Source organism: Miniopterus natalensis, chromosome 2, assembly GCF_054644295.1.
Source record: "Miniopterus natalensis isolate mMinNat1 chromosome 2, mMinNat1.hap1, whole genome shotgun sequence".
Taxonomy (NCBI): domain Eukaryota; kingdom Metazoa; phylum Chordata; class Mammalia; order Chiroptera; family Miniopteridae; genus Miniopterus; species Miniopterus natalensis.
In genome coordinates, this window is record NC_142082.1 from 151,961,938 (window position 1) to 151,984,963 (window position 23,026).

The following is a 23,026-nucleotide window of genomic DNA, read 5'->3' on the forward strand; positions in this document are numbered from 1 at the left end:
CCCAGTTTTTTTTGTTTTTTTTTAAATCTTTATTGATTTCAGAGAGAGGAAGGGAGAGAGGGAGAGATAGAAACATCAATGAGAGTCACTGATCAGCTCCCCTGCTGGGGATCAAGCCCAAAACCCGGGCATGTGCCCTGACTAGGAATGGAATGGTGCTCTCCTGGATCATAGGTCGATGCTCAACTGCTAAGCCAAGCCGGCTGGGCAGATGGAAGGACTTTTGATTGATTTCAGAGAGAGAAAGAGAGAGGGAGAGAGAAACGTCAATGATGAGAGAGAGTCATTGATCGGCTGCCTCCTGCACACACTCTTCTGGGGATCGAGCCCACAACCCAGGCATGTGCCCTGACAGGCAATCAAACTGAGATCTCCGGGATCATAGGTGGATGCTCAACCGCTAATCCACGAAGGCCAGGCTCTACAGACCTTTTAGACGAGCGATTTTCAACCTTTTTCATCTCATGGCACACAAACTAATTACTAAAATTCTGAGGAACAGCCTGGCTGGTGTGGCTCATTGGTTGAGCATCCACCCATGAACCAAGAGTTCCCCGGTTGATTCCTGATCAGGGCACATGCCCAGGTTGCGGGCTCGATCCCCAATAGGGGGTGTGCAGGAGGCAACCAATTAATGATGTTTCTCATCGATGCTTCTCAGAATCTCTCTCTATCCCTTCTCCCTTCCAATCTCTCTAAAATAGATAAAAATGTAATTTTTAAAATAAATAAAATTCTGAGGAACAAAAAATATATTTTTTGCCAACCTAACAAAAAGAAATAGGTATAATTTTGACTCATTCACATCTGGCAGCTAGTGTTGTGTTGGCTGGTGTCATTTTTTAATTTGACAATCTAAGGGAAAAGAGGTCAGTGCCCCTGATGAAATAGTCAAGTATTGCATGTTTAAAAATTCTTGTGGCACACTGGTTGAAAATTGCCATTTTAGACTATTGTCATAATTAATTAAAATCCCTGAAAACAAGGTAAATATAGAAGAAAACACCAGCAGTAATTAGGAAAAAATACCATTTTCAATATCATAAAAAATCAAATGCAATGATAAATGTGCAAGACCTCTGGTTAGTACAAAGACTTAAGTTTAAGGATATGCCATATTCAAATATTTGAAGACAATTAAGGACATTAATTATCTCACAACTTACATATAAATTCAATGCAATCCACGGGAAAATTCCAAGAAACTTATTTTGGTGAAAAATTACAAGCTAATTCTAAAATTTGCATGGAAATGCAAAAAAGACTAACAAACTTTTATATGTATCGACATGTGAATTAGGACAAGACTGGATGGCAGAGTGAGTTGTAGTCTATTCACTAACTCAAGAAAAACAAGACTGAAGGCACGTACAAGTCCTAAGGAGAAAATCTATGTATTCCTCACATGCTTTCTCTAAAGAAAGCTCATTAATAAGGTAACTGACTAACTCCGTAGAAGCGTAATTCAAAATAAAAAGCATCTTCTATCTAAAGAGTTACTGATGCCTAATAAATTCCCCCTTCTGTGAACTTTGGGGTGGGAGCCTGTCATTAATTAAACTGAGTCCCCCCCAAGATTCATGATTGAAGGGATAACCCTCATTGGGACTGCAGCTGGAGACAGGGCCTTTATGATGGTAATTAAGGTTAAAAGAGATCATAAGAGTGAATCCCTAACCCAACAGGAACAGTGTCCTACAAGAGAAGCTCGAGGTGTATACCCACAAAGGAAAGATGACATGAGGTCACATAAGAGAAGGTGGCTGTCTGCAAGCCAGGGAGAGAGGGGCCTCAGGAGAAACTAAACACCTGATTGTAGACTTCAAAGCTCTAGAACTGTGAGAAATAAATGTTGTCGTCTAAGCCACCCAGAGCAGATAGGTAGGAAGAGAAATGAACTTTCTGAGTAATTTGGGATTTTTCCCCCATTCTCTCTCCTTTGAGGAAACAGAAGACACTGAAGTCTGGAAAAGCATCCCTGCACCACCTAAATTAGAGGGAGGGAATTCTGTTTTCTAACTTTTTTTTATGATTGCAGAGTGTCTATTTTTTAATACAATGCACTTTTAGACCTTTTGAGATAATGGGTATTACCACAGACAGATTTCCAGTCTATCATTTTAATTTCTCTGGTGAAATTAAATCCTTTAGGCCCAGAATCTCCACCCTGCCTACCCCCTTTTATCAACCCTCACCTGTGACAACAGTGGCACTCACCTGACAAACCCCAGCTAAGGTTGAACATATGAATCTCCTCTGCACAGGAGCAGCCAGTTTTCTGGAGGAAAAAAAAAAAAAAATCACATGTCAGCAGACTAATTTTACTTCGTGAACATAAATATCAAGTTGAACAATGACCAATAATTCTACTTTATTTTATTGAAACTTATTTATACTGAAAATAATTTTATTGTCTAAGACCTCTTCTCTCCTCCCTTGTCCCCACCCCAGTCAGTCCAAACTACACACAAGCTTCCCTTATTCAGAACATGTCGAGATACCCCCATCAAATCTATGAAACGTGCATCCTTGTAATCTGCATTTACAGTGACGTAACCAACCTATCAAATCTCTGAATTTAAAATCCTACTTCCCCCTCTCTTTTATTCCAGGTATCAACCTGTCTCCATTGAATTAGGTCACTCACACACGTGGGTGTATGCATATACACAGACTCTAGGGCAGCCAGTATTTAAAAAACATAACTCAAAAACATTCGCAAAGATATATGCACCCCTATGTTCACTGCAGCAATATTCACGGTGGCCAAGACATGGAAACAACCAAAGCATCTTGCGATAGAGGAGTGGATCAAGATGATGTGGCACATGTCCATGGATGGAATACTACTCAGCCATAGGAAAGGATGAAACACTGCCATTTGCAACAACATGAATGGACCTTGAGAATATTATGCTAAGTGAAACAAGTCAGCCAGAAAAAGCTAAGAACCATACGATTTCACTCATATGTGGGATATAAAGCTGAAACTCGTGGACACAGACAGCAGTGTGGTGGCTGCCAGAGGGAAGGGGGTGAGAGAGTGGGGGTGAAGGGGGTCTTAAAGTATGGTGTTGGGCACACAGAGCAATATATAGATCTTGTCATACAGAAACCCAAACTAAAAACCTATTTTTAAAAATGATGGAAAACTTCCCTAACCTGGTGAAGGAAAGACAAGTCCAGAAAGTGCAATGTCCCAAACAAGATGAACCCAAATAGGCCCACACCAAGACACATCATAATTAAAATGCAAAAAAAGCAGCAAGAGAAAAGCAGTTAGTTACCTTCAAGGGAGCTCCCATAAGAATCTCAGCTAATTTCTCAGAAACACTGCAGGCCAGAAGAGATTGGCAAGAAATATTCAAAGTGATGAAAAGCAATGACCTAAAACCAAGATTACTCTACCCACCAAAGCTACCATTTAAAATTGAAGGCTAGATAAAGAGCTTCATAGACAAGAAAAAGCTAACGTTGCTCATCACCACCAAACCAGTATTATATGAAATGTTAAAGGGCTTTCTTTAAGAAGAAAAAAATATATATATATATGAACAACAAAATGGCAATAAATACATGTATCAACAATTGAATCTAAAAAAAACAAATAAATGAAGAAGTAGAACAGAAACAAACTCAGATACAGAGAACATTTTGATGGCTGCCAGGTTGCAGGGGGATGGGTGAAAAAGGTGAAGGGGTTAAGAAGTACAAACTGGTTATAGAATAGTCATGGGGATACAAAGTACTGCATAGGGAAAGAATAGTCAATAACATTCTAATGTATCGTGTCAGATGGGTGCTTATCCGGATGATCACTTAGTAAGTTATATAATGTCTAATCACCGGGGTATACACCTGTAACTAATATAACAACATAAGTCAGCTATAATTGAAAAAAATTTTAGACGATTTAAAAAAAATTTAAATAGCCCTGGCCAGGTCGGCTCAGTGGTTAGAGCATCGGCCCACAGACTGAAGGGTCCTGAGTTCGATTCCAGCCAAAGGCACGTACCTTGGTTTCAGGCTCAATTCCCGGCCTGGTCAGGGCAAGTGTGGGAGGCAACTAATCAATGTGTCTCTCTCACATCAATGTTTCTCTCCCCGCCCCCCATTCCACTCTCTCTGAAAAGCAATAGAAAAAGTATCATCGGGTGAGGATTTAAAATAAATAAAAATAAATAAAAGTATCAGCATCATGCCTAACAGAGTAGGTTATCACCAAAACGTTATTTTCCCCTTTAATCTGAATTATAATTGACATTACAATTAGCATCTTGTGAAACAATGAAAAGTAGCTCGACAATAAGGGTGGAACAAAAATATATAAGAAAAAAGAAAAACAACAGCAGCAGATATAAATCCAACTAGGTTATTTATAACACTAAATGTGAATGGCTTAAACAATCCAAATGATAGTGAATACCGTGGCTAGGATGCTCAGTTGGTCAGAGTGTCGTCTCAACGTTCCAAAGTTACAAGTTCGATCCCCTATCAGGGCACATACAAGCAGCAACCAATAAATGCATAAATAGGTGAAACATCAAATCAATATTTCTCTCTCAAATCAATAAGTTAAATTTTTTTTAAAAAGATACTAAATGTCAGGCTACATTTATTTATTTAATCCTCGACCCAAGGATATGTTTTTTTAAAAACTGATTCTACAGAGAGGAAGGGAGAGAAACATGGATGTGAAAAAGAAACACTGGTTGCCTCTCATATAAACACCAACTGGGGATCGAACCTCCAACAAGGGTCTATGCCCTGAATGGGAATCAAACCCACACCCTATCAGTATACGGGACAACACTCCAACAAACTGAGCCACCCAGCCAGGGCCAGGCTCCATTTTAAAAACTAACTATATGCTGTCTCCAATAGCCACACTTTAGATCCAACGATACAAACTGAAATTCAAAGGAGAGAAAAAGATAGTCAAACTGCAACCACAAGAAAAACAGAGGGACTCTATTAATCAGACAAAACAGAATAAAACAAAAAAATGTTATTAGAGATAAAGAGGGACATACCAGGATCAAGGCACCAAGAAACTATAACAATTATAAACACATGTGCACCTAACAGAACATTAAAATACAAGAAGCAAAAACATAAACAAGAATGCCCTGGCCTGAGTGGCTCAGGGTTAGGGCATGTGCAGGAGGCAACCAATTGATGTGTGTCTCTCACAGAGATGTTTCTCTCTTTCTCTCCCCCTCCCCACTCCCCTCCACTCTCTAAAAATCAATGGAAAAAGTATCCTCGGATGAGGGTTAAGAAAAAAACAAAAACAAAAACACAAACAAGGGAGAAATCAGCAATTCATAGTGTCAAAAATTTCAATTCCCCGCTTTCAACAAATGGACAGAAAAATCAGTAAGAAAATAGAAGTTGTGAACACATATATTCCCACATTCATTTCCAATGGAGGTTAAAAAACAACTCTAGTACCTCAAGTTATACGTCAGTGAGTAATTCATTGCCCGTTGGTTGCCTTGTAGGTTTAAGGCTCTATCCTCTCTGGCAGTTACTGTGGGCTGGATTCAACAGTCCAAGTACTCTTCCAAGTGGTGAAAGGGTCAACAAGCAACCCAGCAATGGGAGCAGGTGCCATCAAACCAGCAAAGCACTGAATTCCTATATTCTGCTGTAGAGAATTCTCCTAGGAACATCCTTGCTTTTACTGGCTATAGGCAAATTAGAGAACCTTAAATGATAATCCTAGACATTGCCTGCACAAAGTTTGGCTCTACTAACCCCACCTATCTGGGTGTAGGTTTTACAGATAACAGAACAGGCAATACTAATATGTTAATGCTGATAAGATGTGGTAGTCCCTCACTGGGAGGCAAGCAGCTCTTGTGAGTTCACACTGATAAAGTGCTATGGTCCAAAGAGGGAAAATTGAGAGGTGTAATTTATATACTCCTATTCCAAGAGAGAATCCATGGTGTTTTCCTGTATGTCATCATAAAAAGTATTTAAATTTTTAATTTAAAAACAATCCTGTATCCTTGAAATAGACAAAGTCTATCCTTAGATCTGACAATTTCAGGATTTTAATCCTGCATATTATTATTCTTACTTCCTGTGAGAAAACTGGAAATAAAACAAGTCACTAAAGACCAAAATATAGGAAGTTGTGAATAGCAAGCTGTGAACTGCAGAATTCAAATTAATTTGTGAAGCAGGAAAAGCAAAGGAAGTGAGTAGCTACTATAAATGGAGACTAAATCTACTATAAATCTAATAATACACGTAGACTTTTCACATAAAAATTTCATTAAGACCTCACTAAGGTTAAGAAAAGATTTGTGAAATTTTTTTTTTCATTTTAAAATATTTTATATCCATGCAAAGCAAAGGATGTGGTTTAGTTGAAAAACTGTCAACCTGACAGCTTCCTTTATTTCTAGGTCAGCCTTATTATTACAAAGTAAAAAATAACTTAAAGTCATACCCTTGAGGAATAATCAACAGTAATATCTATCTTAAACACACATGCATGAGTCTATACACTCAGGAACAGAAAGAACTCTATGAAAATGGATCTATTATATATATATATTATGATTGGCCACAGCAGGTCTGCTATAGGTAAGATAAAATATTAAGAAATAAAACATGAAAGGGCAAATTGTGCCACATCAAGAATTGTTTTATATACAAATGCAACCATTATTTTATCAAAGAAACTAGAACACTATTAGAGTGAAAGAGCTTAAGAATAGCCAAGGTGATAGGCATGAAAAAAACTCTTGGTACAACACACACAAAGATGCATATCTAGACAGTATTAACAGGCTTCAATAAATGTTTGTTGAATAAATAAACATTATCTGTAATTAAAGAGATGTGCTTATTTTAATTTAGATGGAAAAAGTCCCACCTCTCCCTTCATTCACATCTATGCCAACCATTTCATTTGTATTTCAGTACCGTCCTAAAAAAACCTATCAATGTGTATATATATGTATATGTATATATACACATAACACACTTATAAATATGTGTGTATATACACATGATACAATGCTCTTCTCAACTGAAGAAACACACAAACAAATCTGTTATGGCATTTTCATTGAAATTCTCCATTATGGCTTTGTAAGTTCCACCTCTGATGTGTTCGACAAGCCAAAGTTTATTTGGAGAGTGTCTACTGATGTGGTTACATTGAGGAAAGCCAGCATTTTTCATTAAAAAACTAATTTGTATTGGAAAAAGCTCTAGATACTTCTATAAAAAAAAAAAAAATCAATAAAACCACAAACACCAACACTCTAGTATAAAAGCCACTTTTCAGGAATTCCAAAAGTATTGATTTATTGAACCTATTCTGCCTCTGGGGTTTTGTATCCTTAGTGAAAGGAGAAATTAGGTTATCAGTCCTTTAAATAGGCTTTGAAGAATATTCTACTTTTAAATATATATATATGTATTTTTAAATATACTTTCATTGATTTCAGAGAGAGGAAAGGAGAGGGAGAAAACAATAGAAACATCAATGAGAGAGACTCACTAATCAGCTGCCTCCTGCACACCCTTACAGGGAACAAGCCCACAACCCGGACATGTGCCCTGACCAGGAATACAACTGTGAACTCCTAATTCACAGGTCCATGCTCAACCACTGAGCCATGCTGGCTGAGCAAGAGAATATTCTAAATTTTACATTATTTATAATACAACACTATTATTCATAAACAACTTTATAATAATAGCTAACATTTGATAATTTACTATATGCCAAGAATAGTCCCAAATGCTCTAAATACATTCTCATATTTAATTGTCACAATAAATGAAGTTAAGTAGTCTTCCCTAAGCAGTAGCACCATGGCTAGCAGGGCTAGAAGTACTACTCTCATAACTGTAAAGCTGGTTCCCCATACTGCCACATAGATAGAAAGGAGGCAAGCCCAAAGGGATTCACATACAATTTATAACTTACTAAAATAGCAAAACCAACATCGGTGTCCCCAGTCCAAGAAGGTCTGAGGCAGAAGAGAACAGTTAAGAAGCCAACTGTAGCCATTTTATAGCCTGCAACTATACCCCACAGGGGAAGAGAGATGGTAAAATCCTGTGCTCACGGGGAACGAGGCAGGCACACAAGGAACAACTTTGTGGCTATTTCTCACAAGGCTGTGTATCAACATTTGTTCTGGGAGGACTTGCAGGGTGTTGGTCAGGCCAAGGTTAACTGTGCAGGCCCATGGGAAGGACAGGTCATTGGGGCAACATGGTGAAGATGTTCGCCTACAACTCTACTCTCCAATCTTTCACATATCCAGCTACAAATTCTCTTCAGATTCACATGCCACTCAATCAGATACTCTAATTAATTGTGTACCTTCTCCTAAGCAACACTAGAAAGAATGAGCAGACTTTGACTCCCAGCAGGGTGATCAGGCCTTTGTGGAGGTCAGGCCACAACCAGGCTCCCGCTAGCTAAATTCGTCCTAGATATCATCCAGGTTCACCAGTGAGAGCCACACGAAAAACGGGAGGGAGAAGTAAACTGCTCTACTTTTCCTGATTGATTACTCCAGGTACAGCATGGGGTGCTGGCAATCACTATAGCCCAGGAGGAGGCTAGCAGGAGGTTCAGAGTAATGCAACTACCATTAAGGCTAGAAAGTGTGCGCTACAGGTAACCCTTGAACAACACAGAGGTTAGGGGCACAGACTAACCCCCTGCCCCCGACTCCCCGCAGTTGGAAATCCAAGTATAACTCTCTAAAACCTTAACTACCAATAGTCTACTGTTGACTGAAACCCTTACTAATAAACAATTAACACATATTTTGTATGTTGTATTGTATGAGATACTCTACTCTTACAACAAAGTTACAGTACTATACGCATTTATTGAAAAAGAAATCCATGTATGAGTGGATCTCCAGTTTACACTCATGTTGTTCAAGGGTCCACTGTAGTTCACCACCTTTTCTAGCTGTTATTCCCTAAGGTGGGAATTAAAGATAGGAGAGTACACATGAAGAAGTCAGTTATCCTTCTTTGGAGTTCTCCCTAACAACTCATTTTAGAGGCCTCTAGGTTCCCACCTCAGGGAAGCATGATCCATTAGGTCTCAAATATTTAAAAATCTCCGACAACTGCCTCAAGTACAGGATTAGTGTTTACCAGGCAAGAATAACCTGCATAAGATGCAGTATTCTCTTGGGATACAAACTGTGTTAGGAGTGTAAGTATCACGTATAAAATAGGAGTGAGCAAATTTTGTGCCTCCTGAGGTAGAAAGATTATTTTAGTAAAACTGACTAGTTACCATAAAATAGGCTGAAGTGCCTCTGAAGAGAAATCTGATAAAACTGTTATTCCCTGTTAAGTTACCCGTCATTATAGACCACATTCCAGTGTTTACTCTGGTTGTCTCAGGTTCTGTTGAGAGGGTTGCAAGAACCTCAATACAGGCATTTTTGGAATGGGTTAATAACCAGACTTTATAAAACTGAAGGTTGAGATTAATGATGCAAGGGGACCTCAAGTACCAGAAGAGTCCTGTGGGACAGAATTTAACCTTCTTGTCAGCATGATCAGGTAAGGGATGACAGATCCAGCAATCAGTTAAATTCAGCCATAATTATTGCCTAGGAAATACATACAAGAGTGTTCTGCTGTCCTGGCCAATCTGGCTCAGTGGTAGTGTGTCAGTCCATGCACCGAAGGGTCTCGGGTTGGGTTCCCGTCAAGGGTTGCAAGTTCGATCCCCACCCTGGTTGGGGCAGGTGCAGGAGGCAATCAATGTGTCTCTCTCACATCGATATTTTTCTCTCCCTCCCTCGCCTCCTCCCTCCCACTCTCTAAAACTCAAAGGAAAAAATATCCTCGAGTAAGGATTAAAAAAAAAAAAAGTGTTCTGTTTTCCCTTAATCAGGAAATTGTGACTAACAGGATGAGGTATTCAGGTCTTCGCACAAGGACACAACTCCCAAGGACATCCACTCCCTAAGTCAGCAACTGCTGAATGTTTCTAAGTGTCCTTGAATTAAGATCTCCCATTGGCCAGCAGTTATGTTGAGGATGACAATAGCCTGGGTAAATTAGATTAATGTTTCCACTCTCACCACTTTACCCCGGGTTTATTGTCTCCTTCACCAGCAAACACAGGGAAGCTATGCAAGTTTTGCTCAGCGAGAAGGGATAGCAATCACTCAATTGTGAAACTGACTGATTCCATGCTCCAAGCCACCCTAGCCACAACACATTTTGCCCAATGACATGGTCATGTAGGGAAAAAAATGTAAAAACTGAGAAATTGTGGCAGTGAATCTTTAGAGCCATAGTGAATAAGTCACCTACATGAGATGAACGCCTATCACCCAATAAACACTTTTAACTAATTCAACTAAAACTAAAAGTGGCAAAAAGCAGAGGACAATCCAATCAAACCATGCTACTCTTTTTTAATCCTCACCCAAGGATATTTTTTCTAAATTTTCAGAGAGAATTGGGGGGAGCGGGAGGAGAAACATTGATGAGAGACACAGCAACTGCCTCCTGCATGCACCCTACCTGGGGCCAGGAATCAAGCCTGCAACAGAGGTATGTGCCCTTGACCGGGAATTGAACCTGAGACCCTTCATCCGAGGACCAATGCTCTAACCACTGAGCCAAACCAGCTAGGGCTCACTACTGTTTTTGGAAAATATTTATGTTAAACATGTAAGGATTTATTATACCTTTAAATAAAATAATTTTTAAAAATTTCTCAGTTTTAGTTTCTAATGTAGTAAATATTGTTATAACCTACATAAACAAATGTTCTTTGGCGTCCTGAAGTTTTTAGTGTATATAAATTCTTCTTGAGTCCATGTGTCCCTGCAGTCTGAAGCTGCAGAAAAAGCATGTCCACGCAGTTCTCATGAAGAAGCTGGAAGCATACACCTGACCTCTACGGAATTTGCCTGTGCATATTTTTTCCTGTTCATTCTATAGTATATCCTTTGCTGTCATAAAGTTTCACCAAGAGAATACAAAAATAGAGAGAAGGTTCAAAACCACAAGTTGAGTCTTTGAAAAGATCAAGGAAATTGATAAACCTTTATTTAGCTAGACTGACCAAGGAAAAACACATGCTTAAATTACTAAAATCAGCAATGAAATAGGGACATTACTACCAACATTACATTTAAAAAATACTATGAATAACTGTATACCAGTATGTTTAATAATTTGGATAAAAAGAACCCCCGTAATATTATAATTTATATTACAAAATACATACAGCAGATCCTCAAAAAACAGTTTTGTTATAACATTGATGTTATCTTAGAAACATAACTCTTCTTTATACCAATTAATGTATGATAAAACTGGTTTTATAATTTCACAGACGTTTAGATTTACCAAATTTTGTCTTCATGCCTGTTTCTGGCACAGAGCTCCTAAAACCCTTGGATTTTCCTAAGTGATGAGACTAATAAAGGTATCTTCATTTAATCAATCATGAATATATAATAAAGCGTCTATAAAAACAACAAAAGGTTCAGAGAGCTTCAGCGTTGGTGAACACATGGAAATCTGGGGAGAGTGGCATGCGAGGAGAGCGCATGAAAGCCCCTTCCCACATAACTCACTCTATGCAACTCTTCCATCTGGCTGCTGATTCTTATCCTTTGCATTAAAACAATAATAGAGTAAGTAAAATGTTTGAGTTCAGTGAGGCATCCTAAGCAAATTAATTGAATCTGAGGAAGGGGGTCTTTTTTCTTTTTAAATGTTTTATTGATATTTAGACAGAGAGGAAGGGAAAAGAATAGAGAGACAGAAACATTGATGAGAGAGAAACATCACTGATCGGCTGCCTCTTCACACCCCCTACTGGGGATCCGCCAGCAACCCAGGCATGTGCACTGACCAAGAATCAAATTGCCCGGATGGGCGTGGCTCGGCGGTTGAGCGTCGACCTAGGATCCAGGCGATCAGGGTTCGATTCCCAGTCAGGGCATATGCCCTGGTTGTGGGCTCGATCAATGACTCTCTCATCATTGATGTTTCTATCTCTCCCTCTTCCTCTCCTTCCCTCTCTCTGAAATCAATAAAGATATATTTTAAAAAATAAAATAAAATAAAAAACCTTTAAAAAAAAAAATCAAATTGGTGATCTCTTGAGTCACTCAACTACTGAGCCACACCAGCCGGGCAAGGAAAGGGTGGTCTTGAAAACCTCTATAAATCTATAGTTAGTCAGCCAGTTGGAAGTACAAGTAACAACCTGGACTTTCAACTAGCACTGAAGTCCAAGCAGGGGGTCATGGGAACCTCCAATCTGTAGCCAGTGGGTCAGAAGCACAGGTGACAACACTGGCGTCTGAAGGGTGAGGAAGCCGGTTTTGTGGGACTGAGTCCTCAATCTGCCCACAGAGAACTGGTGGTTGTTGGTAATCCCCCACCCCCACCCACACAGTGAATTGTGTACAAAACCCCCAAAAGAGCTCAAAAAGACATATTAACAAAAACTGACTCAAGAAGACCCAGAAAATCTAAACAGAACTATAAAGAGATTGCATTAGTAACAAAAACTACCCAGAAAAAAATGGTTAATCCTAGATGGCATTCTGGTGAATCATACCAAAAATTTAAAGATTTAAAACCAATTCTAGCCTAGCCTGGCGTGGCTCAGCGGTTGAGCATCGACCTAGGATCCAGGTGATCAGGGTTCGATTCCCGGTCAGGGCACATGCCCGGGTTGTGGGCTGCAGCCGATCAATGACTCCCTCATCACTGATGTTTCTATCTCTTTCTCTCCCTCTCCCTTCCTCTCTCTGAAATCAATAAAGATATATTTTTTAAAATACAAAAAAAAAAAACAACACACAAAAAAACAATTCTAGCCTGGCGGGCATGGTTCAATGGCTGAGTGTTGACCTATGAACCAGGAGGTCACCAGATCAATTCCAGGTCAGGGCACATGCCTGGGTTTCTGGCTTGATCCCCAGTAGGGGGTGTGCAGAAGGCAGCCATCAATGTCCCTCTCCCATTGACGTTTCTATCTCTCTATCCCTCTCCCTCCCTTCCCCTCTCTCTAAAATGAATATTTAAAAACCAATTCTACAAACTCTTCTAAAACATAAAATAGGAGGGAATACTTCCCAACTAACTCAATTCTATGAAGCCAGTATTACCATCATACCAAAACCAGAAAAGAAATCACAATAAAACCACAGACTAATTTGTTACAAATACATGTGCAAAAATCCTCAACAAATCACTAACAAAATACAGCAGAAAACAAACATGCCCAGACCAAGGAGGACTTCTCTCAGAAATGCAAGACTGGTTCAAAATTTAAAACAAAAAACAAAACAAAAAAATCAACATTATGTAACCTATCAATAGAATAAAGGACAAATCACATGATCAGCTTGGCAGATAAAGATCTAATGTGACTGAAATTAAATGCATCTTAAAATCCCAACACCCTTTCATGATAAAAACACTGAAACTAGAACTAGAAGGAAATCTGGAGACAGTGGCATGCTAGGAGATGCCTCAACTTGATAAGAGGTATCTACAAAAAAACCAGCGCTGACACACTTTGTGGTGAAAGACTGAATGCTTTCCCTCTGAGAGAGAAGAGGGCAATGACGTCCATTCTTGGCACTTCCCTTCACACTGTACCAGAGGTTCTAACCACGGCAGGTAGAAGAGAAAAAGAGAAAAATAAAAGACATCCAGAATGGAAGTGAAAAAGTAAGACTATCTCTACTTGCAGAAGACATCACCTTGCAGGTAAGAAAACTGTTAAGGAATCCAATTAAAAAACTAATAGAACAAGTTAGTCTGGCTAGGTTGTCTAATACAAGCTCAATATACAAAAACCAAATGCATTTCTATAAAACATTTAATCAAGAAAAAATTCCATTTACAGCAACACCAAAAAGAATAGGAACTTTCAAATAAATTTAACAAAAGTAAAAACTTTATACTCTGGCCCAGCTGGGCATGGCTCAGTGGTTGAGCATCGACGTAGGATCCAGGAGATCGAGGTTCGATTCCCCGTCAAGGCACATGCCCAGGTTGCAGGCTCCATCCCTAGTCGGGGGAGTGCAGGAGGCAGCCAGTTAATGACAACTCCCTCATCACTGATGTTTCTCTCTCTCTCCCTCTCCCTTCTTCTCTCTGAAATCAATAAAGATATATTTAAAAAAAAAAAAAATACAAAAAAAACCCCCTTATACTCTGAATATTATAAAACATCGCCAAAAGAAATTGAAGACCTAAATAACTGGGGGGAAAAAATTCACATTCATAGATTGGAGACTAATGTGAAGATTCAGTGCAATCCTTACCAAAATCCAGATTTCTTTGCAGGCAATGAGAACCTGATCCTAACATTCAATTTGAAAAAGAATAAAGTTGGGGGACTCATACTTTCCAATTTCAAAACTGACTAGTCCTGTTAAAGAAAAAGAATTAACAGGCTAAATGTGAGGTCAGTTGCCCCCAAGACAGCAAAGCAAGACTTAACTGCAGTTTCAGACCATCATGGGAGTGGAATTTCTTGATCACAATTAGTGAGATAATCTGCCTGAAAAGACCCCTGCAGCCCTTCCCCCGAAGCAGGTGATCTTGCCGGAAACAATCCTTCCTTTCGTTAATAACTTTCTTGCCCCAACCAGTTTCCTATAAAAATCCTTCCCATCTTCCACTTATTTAATTTTTCTATTATACTGACATGCAACATTATTTAAAAGACTTTTTAAAATTTATTTTTCATTCCTCACCCAAAGGTATTTTTTCCATTGCTTTTTCAGAGACTGGAAGGAAGAAGGGGGAAGAGAGACATACATACATTGATCGGTTGCCTCCCAAAGCCCCCTCGACAGGGCCGAGGATGGAGCCTGCAATTGAGGTAAGTGCTCTTGGCCAGAATCAAACCCTGGGACCTTTCAGTCCACTGCTGATGCTCCAACCACTGAGCCAAACCTGCCAGGGCAACATGCAATATTATTATACTAATTTTCTCCAACTTCCTGGAGCACCTCTCTATTTACTAGACTAGACGGGATCTGTTCAATACAGTCAATTATATCTTCAAATTTATTTATTTTTTAACACTACAAAACTATAGTAAACAAGATCACGTGGTACTCACACAGGATAGACATTGATTAATGGAATAGAAACCAAATAAAACCTTCACGTTTATGGTCACCAGTGGAATGAGAATCCAGAATACATAAACTCTCACAACTCAACAATACAAAGACAATTCAAATTTAAAAAGTCCGTAAAGGTTTTGAATAGCTACTTTTTCCAGAACAGATACAGAAATAGCTAATAGGATGCTCAACATCATCAATTGTCAGGGAAATGCAACCAAAACCCACAATGAGCCCGCTGGTGTGGCTCAGTGACTGAATGTTGACCCATGCACCAGGAGGTTGCTGGTTTGATTCCGTCAGGGCACATGCCCAGGTTTCGGGTTTGATCCCCCTGTAGGGGGCCTATAGGAGGCAGCCAATCATGGATGTGTCTACCTTTCTCTCCCTCTCCTTTCGTCTCTCTGAAATTTAAAAAAAAAAATTTTTTTTTAAAAGCCACAATGAGATACCACTTCTTGCTCACTATGATGGCTATAATTAAAAAGTGTTGGTATGGATGTGGACAAACTGGAACTCATGTACTGCTGCTGAGAAATAGAAATGGTTCACCTACTTTGAATAATAGTCTGGCAGTTTCTCTAAAGGTAAAATATAGTTACCATGTGACAGAGTAATTCCACCCAAGAGAACTGAAAATGTCTATACAAACACTTGTACATGAATACTCATAGCAGCATTATTCATAGTAGCCCAAAAGTAGAAACACCACAATGTCTATTAACATGAAAGGATAAAAACAAAACGTGGCATATCCACACAACGTAACATTTGGCAATAAAAAGGAATGATGTACATATATGCACCAACATGGATGAACCTTGAAAATACTGTGCTAGGTGAGAGAAGAGTAACAAAAGACCACATATGACTTCAGCTATATGAAATGTTCAGAATACACAAATGTAGAAACAGAAACTAGATTAATAGTTGCGGGGGGGGGGGGGGTAGGTTGGAGAAGAATAAGAAGTGACTGCAAATGAGTATGAAGATTCTTTTTGGGGTAGAGAACATATTCCAAAATTCATCGAGGTGATGATTACACAAATATTCAAATATATGAATATACTTAAAACCACTACACACTGTAAATGGGTTAACTGGTCTACATGAATATGGTATATAAATTGTGTATCTAAGCCAGTTTAAAAAACAACCAAAACCAAAAAACCAAAGAGCACCTTCCCGTTATTAGCAGACATGCACATGACCCAAGGAGGGCCAATGGAATTTGAACTTTTGGTGGAGCAAGCAGACAAAAGGTATGATCTGTGCAAGTTGAAGCTGACTGGATATGTGACGAGCTCAGTGACCAAGGTAACCTCACAGGTGATTGCATCATAAATGCCTAACTGGGCAGGTGGTTGTTTCCCCAGGCCTATGACTTCCTTAGTAAAAGGTTTATCCTTCCCTTACGCAAGCCCTGTCCATTGTTCTGGTGCACCTAAGGCAACACACCTTTGAAATGCCAGAGCAATCTTTTCCAGACCCCGGGGAGGGACAGCCACCCTCAAGGGAGTGTATGATCTTATCTATATACCATACCTATTCACTGTAAATGTTAACAACCTGTACCCAGAAATGTATGTATCTCTCCAATTTACTTTTTATCCAATCAGTGAATCCCCCCCCCTTGCTTTCTCCAGCTTCCATAATCTACAGCCAATTAATTTCATGTAATCCTTTTTTCTTTCCTAATTCCAAATGCATAAAAAGAACTGCAAAACTGCCATTCTCCAGCGTATTTTCTCATTCTGTTGAGATCTGTTTCTATATATGTCCTCAGTTAGGCTCAAATAAACATATAAAATTTTTCTATAGGTTTGGACATTCTTTCATAGACAGATATATACCTAGATACTGGGGCCAACCAAGAAAGGGAGGTGTGCCTCGAATAGTCAATGCTGAAGCAGAGCTCAAAGATAGTGTCTCCCAAGTCTTTAAAAGTTTATTTCCGATTCAGATCCTGGATCAAGCCAAACCTGAAGGCTGAGCTATATAACCTTTAAATTATGTGATATGATAAATGTTCTTTGGGGGCTTAAAAAACAGTAATCTGCTTATAACTTCTATTTCTTACAACTTAAGTATACAATATAATTCCTTGTAAGTTTGCAATTTTAACCACAAGTTAAAAATTTTATTTACAAATAGTCTCGCAATTTAATACATCACAAGAGAACCTTAGTGACTGTCATTAAATCTCCGCAATCATTACAACTATTAGCAATGTCTCACGAGACATTCACTTCAACAGGCCAACAACATTGTTCTTCAATTTACAAGCACACTTAGGGTATTAAGAATAAACTACATAGCTGCCTCCCAACAAAGCCCTTAGAATTCTTCAAGGTCCACATGATTACTTCTTTTTCTTTTTTTTAATCCTCACCCAAGAATTTTTCCACTGCTTTTCGACGTGGGAGGGGGAGAAACATCGATGTGGACACGCACTGACTGGGGCCAGGGATGGAGCCTGCAACCAAGGTAGGTGTCCTTGGTTGGAATCGAACTCTGGAAGCTTCAGTCCTTGGGCCGACACTCTAACCACTGAGCCAAACTGGCTAGGGCTACTTCTTTCTTTACAAGGCTTACTACAAAGTAAATTTTAACTTGCATTTCTATAAACAGGGTTGGTAAACTGTTGTCTCTTTATCTCATATTGAATGCTTGCTATGTCTATTTCACACAGTATGCCTCCAGTGGGAAGAGGTTGAGGGGGGTGGAAAAAACATGGCTAAACAAAAAAATATTCTGAAATTAACCTTTATGAGTGTCTTCTACAACAGTAAGCTAGATCAATTCTCTAAACATTTATGTTCCTTTTGTGTCTAAGACCGAGCTTCCAGCATATCACAGAATATGGGAAAACAAAGCTTTGGGGCAAATTTGCCCCAGGTGAACAATTTAATGAAGGTATTCATGATTTCAAATAAGTCTGCAGGTAAAAACTAGAGTTGTGTCTGCTACTTCCTTATAAAAACAGAACCTACAACAAAATTATAGTGAAAACTTCACACAAAGCTGGTGAGTTCATGCAGAGCTTAAATGAGCAAACTAAATTTTGTATACTACCTAATATTGTCTTGGGCCATAAAATGTATTTCCTGTAACATGACAACAGATAAAATTTATTGAGCACTTACCATGTGCCAGGAGCTGTTCAAAATGTGCTATATTATGACAACCATCCTATGAGGTAGGTACTACTGTTATCCCCATTTTACAGATCAGATAATTGAGAGAAGTTAAATATTTTCCCAAGGCTGTACAGACAGTAAAAGTGGCCTGGCCCATGTGGTTCAGCAGTTAAGCACAGACCTATGATCCAGGAGATGGCGGTTTGATTCCAGGTGAGGGCACACGCCAGGGATAAGGGCTTGATGCCCAGCAGGGGGCGTGCAGGAGGCAGCCGATCAATGACTCTATTGATGTTTCTCTCTCCCTCTCTTCCTTTCTCTCTGAAACCAACAAAAATTTTAAAAATTAAAAAAGTGGTAAAAATGGTAGAGCCAAGATCTGAAGCTCAGCAGTCTGACCTTAACTGTGGTCTTAACCATTACGCAAGGTTCCCTAACACTTGGTTTTTATAAGATGAAGGCCCTGGAGATAATCACTTTGTTTTTATAGGTTGGTATCTCATGGAATGGCTCTCCCAGAGTTGTGCTCTGTGCTGTCTTCCCCCAACACCATGTGCCAGAAACAATAAATAAAAACAATCAAATAAGAAAAGGGGGGGGGGGGAGAAACAGCATAAAAAGAATAATTTTCAAGTAGCCTTACTAACTTGGACCAGTCACCTCACCATAAAGAATCTCTTCTATATCTTGCAAAGATGAACAACTGAATACTCCATACTAAGCCAAGCATATTATTTCTAAGTTTTGTCATCAAATCCACTGTGTCCTATAGTTTAATTTTTAGCCAATGCAGATTCATTTAATTAATAATTTTGTTCCATAGCAGATATATTAGGCTACTTAGAGGTGACATACTTACCTGTAAATAAGATGTTACTCTTTCATTGTTGTACCCGTTCCCATTTCTCTTCAATCATGTCAGTATCTCTCCACAATGTTTACTTCTTTGGTCCTGGAACAGCAAGAAACTACTACATAATTACTAATGACTTAATATAAAATTTATATACTACCTTTATTTATATTAAATTTACAATAAAAGTACGTGCTATTCTGTTTATTTCATATGACACTGCTGTGCAAAGCTCTGTTACTTAAGGTTGCATGAAAAGTATACTAAGTTTCTTGGATTCTAGAGTGTGCAAAGAAAATAAAAACTAGGTCTGACCTAGACTGCCTTTCACTTTTCAAGTTATAATTCCAATTCGTGTGCCCTTCTCCAGGTCCACTACTATCGTTTCATTCCCAAACAAAAGTACTCTGCCTGGCCCCGTGGCTAGGTTGGTTGGCGCTTCCTCCCTCACACCAAAAAGTTCTGGGCTCCCTCCGGTCAGGGCACACAGCTAGGTCCTGGCTTCCTCCCCGGTTGGGGTATTCCGGGGAGGCAAGCGATGGATGTCTCTCTCACATCGATGTCTCTCTAAAATCAATTGAAATATATCCTCTGCTGAGGATTTTTTTTAAAAGTACCTTAGCAATTTTCTTTATTAGATTAGTAAAAGAGAATCCAACTGTACAAAAACAAACAAAACAAAACTGAAACCTAAACATTCGTGCGTGTTAATACTGAATAAAATCTAAATGTTTTACAGCTAACATATTAAGCTCTTCGACCCGCCCAATTAAAATGCACCCCAAGCTCCTGCAACATCACCTGCTGTTCTTTTTACCTTGAAGCCTGGCCCTGCCAGTATTACAAATAAATTGTTTTCACTGAAACGATTCCCCGAAAGCCTGCTGCTGAAATTCGGGACCCTAAGGACTTGTGCCGAGGGAGCCCGCGTCCCTCAAGAACACCTCAAACCGGCCTGCGTTCGTGCATTAAGACGCCTCGGGAGACGAACTGCTGCCGAGGAACGAAAACACCCCCGGCACAGGGGCGTCCTCGGGCCCCGCGGACGGCGCGCGGGCCGATCGTTCCGGGAGGAACAGCATAATAATGGGGGTGGGGAGGAAGGGAACGCTCGATACATAGTAAGTGCAAAACAAAGATTTTTTTTTTTTTTCACGCCAGCGACAGGAAATAATTAGAAACAAAAGCTGCTCTTACACCTCCCCACCTAACCAACCGCCCAGCAGTTTAAGAAAATGCTTACTCGCGGGCACTACCCGCGACCTCCACCCGCGAGGCGGTGCCCGGGGCTCCCGCGGGCGTCCGCCGCCGGCCTCTGGCGCACGAGCGCCGCGAGCAGGGCAACGGGCGGGCCGGCCGACCTCGGGCGGGGCGGGGGGCGCGCGAGCCCGCGGGAACCTCCAGGCCGGGAGCCGCCCCAGCACCGGCAGCCCCGGCGGCTCGGTCACCGCCTCAGAACAAAAGCGCCCGGCGGACGGGCGCGCGCCCTGCCCCTGCCCCTGCCCTTGCCCCTGTCCCTGCCCCTGCCCGCGGGCGGTGCCCAGTGCCCTGCGGGACACCCGAGTACCAGGTCCCACACTTACCGACCAGCACGGGACCTAGGCGGCGTACGAGCGGAGGACGAGACGGCCTCCCGGGGGCCAGAGTTTAAGTCAACTCGGGTCCGCCTTCAGGGGCGGGACCAGCACCGAAACCGCGCGCCGCGAACCGCTGCGCTCCTCCCCGAGCGCTCGGAGGCGGCTGCGAGCCCGGCGCGCCCGCGGTCCTAGTGCCTCCCGGATACGGAGCCGCCGCCCTCCCGTGGGTCGCGCGGATATCTGCAAAGCATATTCGCTTGTCCGAGGGTGACAACTTCTGGAGCGGGGGTTCTCTTCCTTTAATTTGCATCAGAAGCGCCCGTGGGGGCTTGTTAAAAAGGGATTAAAGAACATCACCTGCAAAATCTCCAAATCAGTAGGTTTAAAGCGGGGTTGGAAATGTCAGTTTCTAACAAGTTCTCTGGCTGTTGCTGATGGTCTCAGAACCAGGGAGTCGGAGTTGTAAGATCAGCAATCTTTCTACAAAGCATGTGAAAGTGTGCCAAGTAAAGCAAAAGGAGAAGTTTATTTTGTTTGTTTTCTCAGCCTATTGCAGTAGGGAGAACATCCATTAATGCAGAGGAACCTCTCAAAAAAATTTTTAAAAAAGGAAATAGACCTTTATTTTTCTTTTCCACTTTTTTTATTAGACGTCTTTTATAGGAGGGTTTTTGTTTGTTTGTTTTTTAAATATATCTTTATTGATTTCAGAGAGGGAGAGGGAGAGAGAGACAGAAACATCAATGATGAGAGTCATTGAATGGCCGCCTCCCACAGGTCCCCTACTGGGGATCAAGCCCCCAACCCAGGCATTTGCCCTAACTGGGAATCAAACCGAGATCTCCTGGATCATAGGTCAATGCTCAACCAAGCACTGAGCCATGCCCTGCAGGGCTATAGGAGGGTTTCTATAGGAGGAAGTTTAAACAAGGGAATCCTGTCTGAGTGACTAAGAATGAGAAAAGGCAGAGGTGTTTAGTTCTTTCAATATGGGGAGCAGGATGTTCCTTTGCCCTTGAGGTTCAATTCTTGGCTCTGCCACTCACTAGACATACAACCCTGGGAAAATCATTTAACCTCAGTTAAATTTAACCTGCCCAGTTTCCTCATCTGTAAAACAAGTGGAACACTAATATTTACCTAATAGGATTGTTGAGATAGTTACATAAATTAATACACAACTTAGAGCAGAGCAGATAGAAGGTTTTCCAGAACCTAAGCCACATAGGTCAGCAAGCATAAATGAACCCAAGGGAGAGGATGTTTTGTTGCCAGGAATTCTGATAGAATCCCTACTCCACCCTATCAGGAGAGCAAAAAGAAAAAAGAATCCAGAAATATGAAGATAGTGTAAGGAGCCTCTGGGACAACTTCAAGTGGCCCAACATTGGCATTGTGGGGATACCAGGAAGTGAAGAAAGAGAGCAAGAAATTGAAAACCTGTTTGAAAAAAAAAGGCAGAAAACTTCCCCTACCTGGGAAAAGAAATAGACTTACAAGTCCAGGAAGCACAGAGTCCCAAACAAGAGGAACCCAAAGAGGCCCATAGCAAGACACGTCAGAATTAAAATGCCAAAGGTTAAAGACAAAGAGAGACTCTTAAAAGCAGCAAAAGAAAAGCAGCTAGTTGCCTACAAGGGAGCTCCCATATGACTGTCAGCTGATTTCTCAACTGAAACCTTGCAGGCCAGAAGGGAGTAGCAAGAAATATTCAAAGTGATGAAAAGCAAGAACCTACAACCAAGATTAATCTACCCAGCAAAGCTATCATTTAGAATTGAAGGGCCGATAAAGAGCTTCACAGATAAGAAAAAACTAAAGGAATCCATCACCACCAAACCAATACTACATGAAATGTTGAAGGGTCTTCTTTAAAAACCAGCTAATGAACAAAGGAAACTGACAAAATAGATCCAGAGACTCTGAAGCATGCAACAGTCTGTCCTATCTCAGAGGGAAGAGGGAAGTGGGGTGGGCGATGGGAAGAGATTAACCAAAGCAGTTATATGTATATATGCATAACCCATGAACACAGACAATAATGGGGTGAAGACCCGGGGAGGGGGTGGGAGCAAGGTGGAGGGGCCCAATGGGGGGAAAAAATGGGACACCTGTAATACTTTCAACAGTAAAGATAAATTTTTTTAAAAAAGAAACCCCACTCCTTTATAGCTTAAGGAAGGTTTAATGCCCAGAAAGATTTAATGCCCAGGAAGCTTCAAGTCTATTTGGGATAAAGTTGCTGATCTCTCTGCGGTATATATATCCTGGTCTGTGTTTGCGAAAACTTTTTCCTGTCTCCTTTAGATAAGTAAAGCT

General features: G+C 40.5%; 1 protein-coding gene across 1 annotated transcript in view; it reads right to left on the bottom strand.

Annotated features, from left to right (window-relative positions):
- Window positions 1-19,693, bottom strand: part of RESF1 (retroelement silencing factor 1) — a 32,151-nt gene extending 12,458 nt beyond the window's left edge. The window contains 2 exon segments of the mRNA XM_087814733.1: window positions 2,218-2,278; window positions 19,137-19,693. The gene's annotated coding sequence lies outside the window, so the exon portion shown is untranslated.
- Between the last annotated feature and the right edge of the window lie 3,333 nt (window positions 19,694-23,026).